Raw genomic sequence first — 8622 nt, forward strand, 5'->3', positions numbered from 1 at the left:
GAGTAGCACACGACTAAGTGACATGGGGTGATGGTGCCCCATACAGACATTTCAACATGTGGCTTGCACCAGAACATGACCAGAAGAAATAAAGACAGCAACAGCCCTCGATAATCCAGCATTGGAGGTGCCTGTTTACCCATTTGTGGCCCTGGCCTCCTTGAATTTTGAGAACCGTTCACTGACAGAGTGGGCACCCCAGCTCAGTCCTCAGTACATTTTCTTATGTTATGCCGGAGTCTTCCAGAGGTCACAAGTTGGCCAAATGTGACACTGTGTTGCAAGTCCTCAAGTAAAGCTAGCAGCTCATCTTTAGGCCGTTGTCGAGTCCAATATGAGTGCCGTGTCAGACGCTGATGCTGCTGTCTATTTTGACACGTTTACATTTACTTATTTGTGACGATGCCTTTATCCAACTTATAACATTTATGATACCATTAGTTACATTTCTTTAGGTTTTCCAATTTGAGCACAGGCAGGTCAGGTGACTTGCTCAGGGACACACAGCAGCAGGATTTGAACCCACAACCTCAGGGTTTGAAGTCCAAAGCCTTAACCACCACACTCTTCCTGATAATGACACTATTCCTCCATACTCCACCCCAAGCATCAACCAGCCAGTCTCGGTATGTTAATCTTCGTCACCCTCTGCCTTTTCCTCTGTCTCTGTGACCCGTCGCTAACTCGTTCTTCCTCAAGGTGCTCCCTAGAATTTTCGTGACTGGAGACTCACTTGGCCTGGTTAAAACTTAGAATTCTCCTCTGGAATCGCATCATCTCGGCTGCTGCTGACCGAGTTTTCACCTTCTTGGTGATGGTCACTCCCATTGAGAAGGGCCGAGCAGATGTAGCGTCTCATTAGGTGGATCTTCGCCGCTGTTCCGATTGATCTTGTTGCCAAAGCCTTTCCCCAGCTGCCGAAGGGGCTTTTTGCATTTTGTGATTAATTTCCTTCTCGCTTCTCCCACCAGTTTTTGACAGACTTCAGAAAAACAGGAGAACTCCTTGACCTGATTAGTCTTTTCAGCTTTAACTGTAATATTGTATTTTGGTGTTGTCTTTTGATTTTGAGAAGGTCGTCTACTGGTTAATTGCCAGGCCTTATTTCTCACTTTCACGTACGACAACATCAAGAAGCACCTGATGTTTTGTTACGGAATCTTTAGCATAATGAATATTATGGACGTTGTAGGCTGTTGTAGAAAGCTAAAAAACAGCAAATATGAGCAGAAGGCATGCAGAACAGGCAGCCATGATGCATTAACCCCAAAAGATGTCACACGTGGCAGGCAGTTTGTCTGCTCAGCCTCACCTTCTGATGTTATTTAGAGCTTCTGCTCATATTGCAGGCCCCAGCCTAAAATTACTTGATTATGTTTACCTGCTTTGTAAGTCACTTTGCAGAAAGTAAACGCAAATTGTATTTTCCACAGTGTGCAAGCCAAGCCATCGGAGCAGACGACGGAGTGAAGTCCCATCACACTTGGCCAGCCGGTGGAGCCAAGGAGGTGAAAGAGATCAGGATGCAAACAGAAGGAGGCCACGACAGAGTCAGGTAATTCATATACTGTATTTGAAAATGTATCCAGAATAAGTAATAAGAACAGGCAGGCCATGAAAACAAGAAAGCAAAGACAGGCAGAGTGCTTGTAGAATGTGTATTATCTGGAGAAAATAACAATAACACGGACAAAAGCAGTCCGGTCTGGCATGCTGGTGGGCACTGCGCTGCGTTTTAATTGTCCTGTCCTCCATGTGAATGGTGCTTTGGTTGGGCTTGTCCAGGAGACGATCAGCTCTGGAAAGGAACTGCCAAGGCCTCCAGATGACAACGGCCATGTCTTAGGCCACCAGGCCCAATCGCTCTGTTATCAAAGATTCACATTAAAATGGTTGCTCTAGCATTGATTTATTAAATAAAAGCATCCATCGAGATTAAAGGGACAAGCTCAGTATAAAATACACGTTCTACCTGGTTCCGTAGGCAGGTGCAAGTTCTATTACCCACTCTTGCAAAGCATTCTGGGATGTGACACCATAAAGTTCTTGAGGCCCTCGAGCGGCGATGTGCAGTTTGTAATTTGGTGAAAGAAGTCGTGTGCAGGAGGCCGTAATTGTCTGAAGGTGGCAGCCAGTCAAAGACGAGCTGAAAAAGTAGTCATTGAAATCCGCACTCTGCAGCTTAAATGAATTGGGGGAATTGCACGGCAGATGTGAAACATGACAGTTAAATAATAATCAGTGGGATTTTGTTTGAAGCTTTAATAAACGAGTCAACGTCGTCTTTTTCAATCCCCTCACAGTGTGGAGAGAGCATCTTGTTGCATGTCATGGTCTACACGCTAGAAGGCAATGAATTTTATTCTTTAAAATCTTGACATGAAACAAGAATTATTATTATTAGTAGTATGTTTCTGGATGAAAAAACTCAGCTCAGGACAACAGTGTGGTGCTGTGGCTCGTCCTGCTGCCTTCCAGAGACCATCTGTGTGGAGCCTGCATGTTCTCCCTGTGCCTGTGTGCTGCTCCATTTTGGCTCCCATCTCTCACTGTGTGTACTGGCAGGACTGAGCTGTCCCAATGTGAATGTATACAGTGACATTGGGGGTCTGGTAACAGGACCACTGACACGGTGAAGAGAGGTGCTATTGCAGTTAAATCTGAACAGTTCATGAAAACTGTCTAAATAGCAACTGTCAAATGTTCTTGACACAAAAATCACAATAAATAATAATACAGCTGCAGAATAGAGTTTTATTATATGTGCAATGCTTTACTTTTATACAGACTTATCTATAACCTGATCCATAGGGGCGTTGCAGACAGCTCAAACCTCACGCAAGTCCCGGGTTCAAATAAACCGTTTATTGCAATAAATGACCTTTACAAAGGCTTCTTGTAATAATAAACCCAGCGCAAGTACAATCACAATTCTCTTCTTCCTTCCTCCATACTTCCCAGGTGAGCTTGGTCAATCTTCCACCCGACTCCAACCCGCCTGGAAGCAAAATCTTCATGACCCCAATTTTCACTGCTGACCTTTTCAAATCATTTCTGTAGATTATGTACAGTAAACCGCATGTTACTTACCCTGAGGCGTGTCTGCGGATTTTAAACCCTTGGTGTATTCCAGCAGCATTGTTTCCAGTGAGTTGTATGCTTGAGTATAGTGAGTGGTGTTGAGTTTGGGGAAGAGAATTTAAGAGCAAAGCCAGGAAGCACTGGTGAATCTTCAGGATGTGTCGGGAGGAGATATTAGCTAAACAAACAAGCTGGATGGTGGGCACGGTCTCCTCTCGTGTGTCAGATTTCTGATTTTTTAATCTAACAGGAAAACCCTGAAGAAGAGCTCTTGGCGTTTTGCATTGCACCTGTGCTACTTACCACACCCTGAAAGATCTCCTGAAAGAATTTATAGAATATTTGCATTTAGATTAGATTAGATAAACTTTATTAATCCCATGAGCAAATTAATAAATTTGGACTCGCCACAAGAAAATAAATGGTCAGAGAGCTACGAATCAGCAAAGCTGCCTCATCACAGAATACAAGAGCTCTGCAAGAGAGACTGAGGATCAGACCAGACTGGCCCAGGAAATGGCAGATAAACTCAGGATTAGTTAAAAAAAATAAAAATAAATAAATGATCCTATCTGTGTATGTGTGTATATAGTCACACGCATGTGCATGGGAGACAGTTTAAGAGGTGATGGTTTGGTGCATCATTCCCCACCACAGACAGAGACAGTCATCCCTAACAGAGAATATTTAAGGGACTATGCATACATTAGTTTTTCCTTTTTTTCTTTCTCAAATTTATGTTAGTGGCTTATGTGGTTAGGTGTTTTGTTCCGTAATTTGTGTGGGGTGAGAAGCGCTGCAGCACGATTATATATACAGTGCATCCGGAAAGTATTCACAGCACATCACTTTTTCCACATTTTGTTATGTTACAGCCTTATTCCAAAATGGATTAAATTCATTTTTTTCCTCAGAATTCTACACACAACACCCCATAATGACAACGTGAAAAAAGTTTACTTGAGGTTTTTGCAAATCTATTAAAAATAAAAAAACTGAGAAAGCACATGTACATAAGTATTCACAGCCTTTGCCATGAAGCTTGAAATTGAGCTCAGGTGCATCCTGTTTCCCCTGATCATCCTTGAGATGTTTCTGCAGCTTCATTGGAGTCCACCTGTGGTAAATTCAGTTGACTGAACATGATTTGGAAAGGCACACACCTGTCTATATAAGGTCCCACAGTTGACAGTTCATGTCAGAGCACAAACCAAGCATGAAGTCAAAGGAATTGTCTGTAGACCTCCGAGACAGGATTGTCTCGAGGCACATATCTGGGGAAGGTTTCAGAAAAATTTCTGCTGCTTTGAAGGTCCCAATGAGCACAGTGGCCTCCATCATCCGTAAGTGGAAGAAGTTCGAAACCACCAGGACTCTTCCTAGAGCTGACCCGGCTATTTAAACTGAGCAATCGGGGGAGAAGGGCCTTAGTCAGGGAGGTGACCAAGAACCTGATGGTCACTCTGTCAGAGCTCCAGAGGTCCTCTGTGGAGAGAGGAGAACCTTCCAGAAGGACAACCATCTCTGCAGAAATCCACCAATCAGGCCTGTATGGTAGAGTGGCCAGACGGAAGCCACTCCTTAGTAAAAGGCACATGGCAGCCCACCTGGAGTTTGCCCAAATGCACCTGAAGGACTCTCAGACCATGAGAAAGAAAATTCTCTGGTCTGAAGGGACAAAGATTGAACTCTTCAGTGTGAATGCCAGGCGTCACGCTTAGAGGAAACCAGGCACCGCTCATCACCAGGCCAATACCATCCCTACCGTGAAGCATGGTGGTGGCAGCATCATGCTGTGGGGATGTTTTTCAGCGGCAGGAACTGGGAGACTAGTCAGGATAAAGAGAAAGATGACTGCAGCAATGTACAGAGACATCCTGAATGAAAACCTGCTCCAGAGCGCTCTTGACCTCAGACTGGTGCGACGGTTCATCTTTCAGCAGGACAACGACCCTAAGCACACAGCCAAGATATCAAAGGAGTGGCTTCAGGACAACTCTGTGAATGTCCTTGAGTGGCCCAGCCAGAGCCCAGACTTGAATCCGATTGAACATCTCTGTAGAGATCTTAAAATGGCTGTGCACTGATGCTTCCCATCCAACCTGATGGAGCTTGAGAGGTGCTGCAAAGAGGAATGGGTGAAACTGGCCAAGGATAGGTGTGCCAAGCTTGTGGCATCATATTCAACAAGACTTGAGGCTGTAATTGCTGCCAAAGGTGCATCGACAAAGTATTGAGCAAAGGCTGTGAATACTTACGTACATGGGATTTCTCAGTTTTTTTATTTTTAATAAATTTGCAAACACCTCAAGTAAACTTTTTTCACGTTGTCATTATGGGGTGTTATGTGTAGAATTCTGAGGAAAAAAATGAATTTAATCCATTTTGGAATAAGGCTGTAACATAACAAAATGTGGAAAAAGTGATGCGCTGTGAATACTTTCCGGATGCACGGTGTTATATATATATATATATATATATATATATATATATATATATATATATATATATATATATATATATAATGTGTGTGTGTGTGTGTGTGTGTAAAACAGTATATACAGTATAGGGGTTTTTGTTAAGGGTGTGTAATTCTTGCGCCCCAGATAATTTTTTTTTTCTTTGCTGCCACTCTAGGATGGCAGCGCATATATAATTGTGCCAGCTTGAGGAGCAGTACAAAGTGATGGTAATGCTCCACCAATCCAGGGAGTGGCGCTCTGTGATAACACTCTCCCTTTTTCTCCCTCTGCAGACCATCACTTCCAGTGTTCGCTCCCCTCAACCCAAGTCTTCCTGCCTGGCAGCCATGTGACGGGAAGAACCGCCATCTTCAACAGTCAGAATAAGACTCCAGTCTAAGAAGACTTGTTTTTTTTTTGTTTTAAACACGCTTTTTTTTAAAAAGGTCAACTTTATAATAGATGGGGTTGGCTGTAAGATGCCCCAAAACACTTTTTGTTTGTCCTGTGTTTATCTTACAGTGGGGTAGTTGGCAGGATTTTTGCTGTGATACAGGATGGAATGACAGGACCTGACAGAGATCCTCCATTCCTTGGCCAAGGATTTACAAGCACTCAGAGTCGAAGTGGGAGAACTATGGACTCGGCTCACTGAATTGGGGGCATGTAAGTGAGCTTGTGTTGCTTACCCGAGAGGAGCGACAGATGGGTCCAGATGAGTATTGCTTCCTCTCCACCCTGATGGTGATATTGAGTCCTTTAGATTGATTTTCGAGTGTACCTGTCATCACTGGAAGTGTATAAAGTGGACGCACATACTAGCACCATTCTTAAGGGGACCAGCACTGCAGGCCTATTATGACCTCGATAAGCAGGTAGCTGGTAATTACGACCAACTAAAGGCCAAGGTGCAGCAGGTGAGGGCCTGTCGCTAACTTGCTGAAGCTGGAGAAAGTATAGCCCAAAAGCCATCATAAAGCTGGTCACTTGAGACTACTTCAGGAATGCCCTCCCTGACTACTTTTCCCATCCAGTCCGGAGCAGGAATATTTAATCCATGGATTCCCTGATAACAGCCCTCAAGCGGCACTGTGCAGCCTCTCAAGTCGAGCACATGGAACTACCAATGGGAAAAAATCCTGCTGGATATCTATACTGATATGGACTGATATGTTAATGTGTTAGGAGCGAAAGGACGCCACATCATTTGATGGAAATGAAAATTATCAAACTACAGAGGGCTGAATTCAAAGACACCCCGAAAATCAAAGTGAAAAAATGATGCAGCAGGCTGATCCATTTTGCAGAAATTTCATTGCAGCAACTCAAAATCGTACTCCGTAGTAAGTATGGTCCCCACATGCTTGTATGCATGCCTGACAACATCAGAGCAAGCTCCTAATGAGACAACGGATGGTGTCCTGGGGGATCTTCTCCCAGATCTGAACCAGGGCATCACTGAGCTCCTGGACAGTCTGCAGTGCAACCTGGCGGCATCGGATGGACCGAAACATAATGTCCCAGAGGTGTTCTATTGGGTTTAGGTCAGGCGAGCATGGGGGCCAGTCAATGGTATCAATTTCTTCATCCTCCAGGAACTGCCTGCATACTCTCACCACATGAGGCCGGGCACCCAGGAGCCACTGCACCAGCATAGGGTCTGACAATGGGTCCAAGGATTTCATCCCGATACCTAATGGCAGTCAAGGTACCGTTGTCTAGTCTGTAGAGGTCTGTGCGTCCCTCCATGGGTATGCCTCCCCAGATCATCACTGACCCACTACCAAATGGTCATGCTGAATGATGTTACAGGCAGCATAACATTCTCCACAGTTTCTCCAGACCCTTTCACGTCTGTCACATGTGCTCAGGGTGCACCTGCTCTCATCTGTGAAAAGCACTGGGCGCCAGTGGTGGACCTGCCAATTCTAGTATTCTATGGCAAATGCCAATAGAGCTTCTCGGCGCCAGGCAGTGAACACAGGGTCCACTAGAGGACGTTGGGACCTCAGGCCACCCTCATGAAGTCTGTTTCTGATTGTTTGGTCAGGGACATTCACACCAGTGGCCTGCTGGAGGTCATTTTGTAGGGCTCTGGCAGTGCTCATCCTGTTCCTCCTTGCCCAAAGGAGCAGATATCGGTCCAGCTGATGGGTTAAGGACCTTCTACGGCCCTGTCCAGCTCTCCTAGAGTAACTGCCTGTCTCCTGGAATCTCCTCCATGCCCTTGAGAGTGTGCTGGGAGACACAGAAAACCTTTTGGCAATGGCACGTATTGATGTGCCATCCTAGAGAAGTTGGACTACCTGTGAAACCTCCGTAGGGTCCAGGTATAACCTCATGCTGCCAGTAGTGACGCTGACCGTAGCCAAATGCAAAACTAGTGAAAAAACAGTCAGAAAAGATGAAGAGGGAAAAATGTCCGTGGCCTCCACCTGTTAAACCGTACCTGTTTTGGGGGTCGTCTCATTGGTGCCCCTCTAGTGCACCTGTTGTTAATTTCATTAACACCACAGCAGCTGAAACTGATTAAGAACCCTCTCTGCTACTTAACTGACCACATCAATATCCACGAAGTTTAATTGACTTGATGCTATACTCTGATTAAAAGTGTTCCTTTAATTTTTTTCTCACAACATCTGCAAACCTCCTGCTATAGATCAGGAGAAGGCCACAGACTGCGTGCCAAGCCATAATTTTGACCCCGATTTTTTTTTTTTTTACTTCAATTTGAACAGCAGTGCCACCTGGTGGCTCAGAGTGAGTGAAACATCAGACTAGCAGACAAACAGACCAGAGCTCAAAATGACTTATTCATGGCACGCCAGGTGCTACTTCTATAATTTATATTGCTCCTTTCTAGGATGTCCCATAGTTGCTGTATTACTGTTACCTGTTGTAACACTGGTAGCTTACATAACTTTCTCAAACTGGGCTTACAACTTGGGCCACAGTACCTGCCTGCCTTAAGCTCTGGTTCTTGGAAGATATGAGCCTGAAGGTTTTGAGCTTTTGGTTGTCAGTGTTTTAATTGTTTTAGTGGCTTTGTGCCATTAACTTTATATTAATTGACCATTTG

Source organism: Erpetoichthys calabaricus, chromosome 7 (genome assembly GCF_900747795.2).
Source record: "Erpetoichthys calabaricus chromosome 7, fErpCal1.3, whole genome shotgun sequence".
Classification (NCBI taxonomy): Eukaryota; Metazoa; Chordata; class Cladistia; order Polypteriformes; family Polypteridae; genus Erpetoichthys; species Erpetoichthys calabaricus.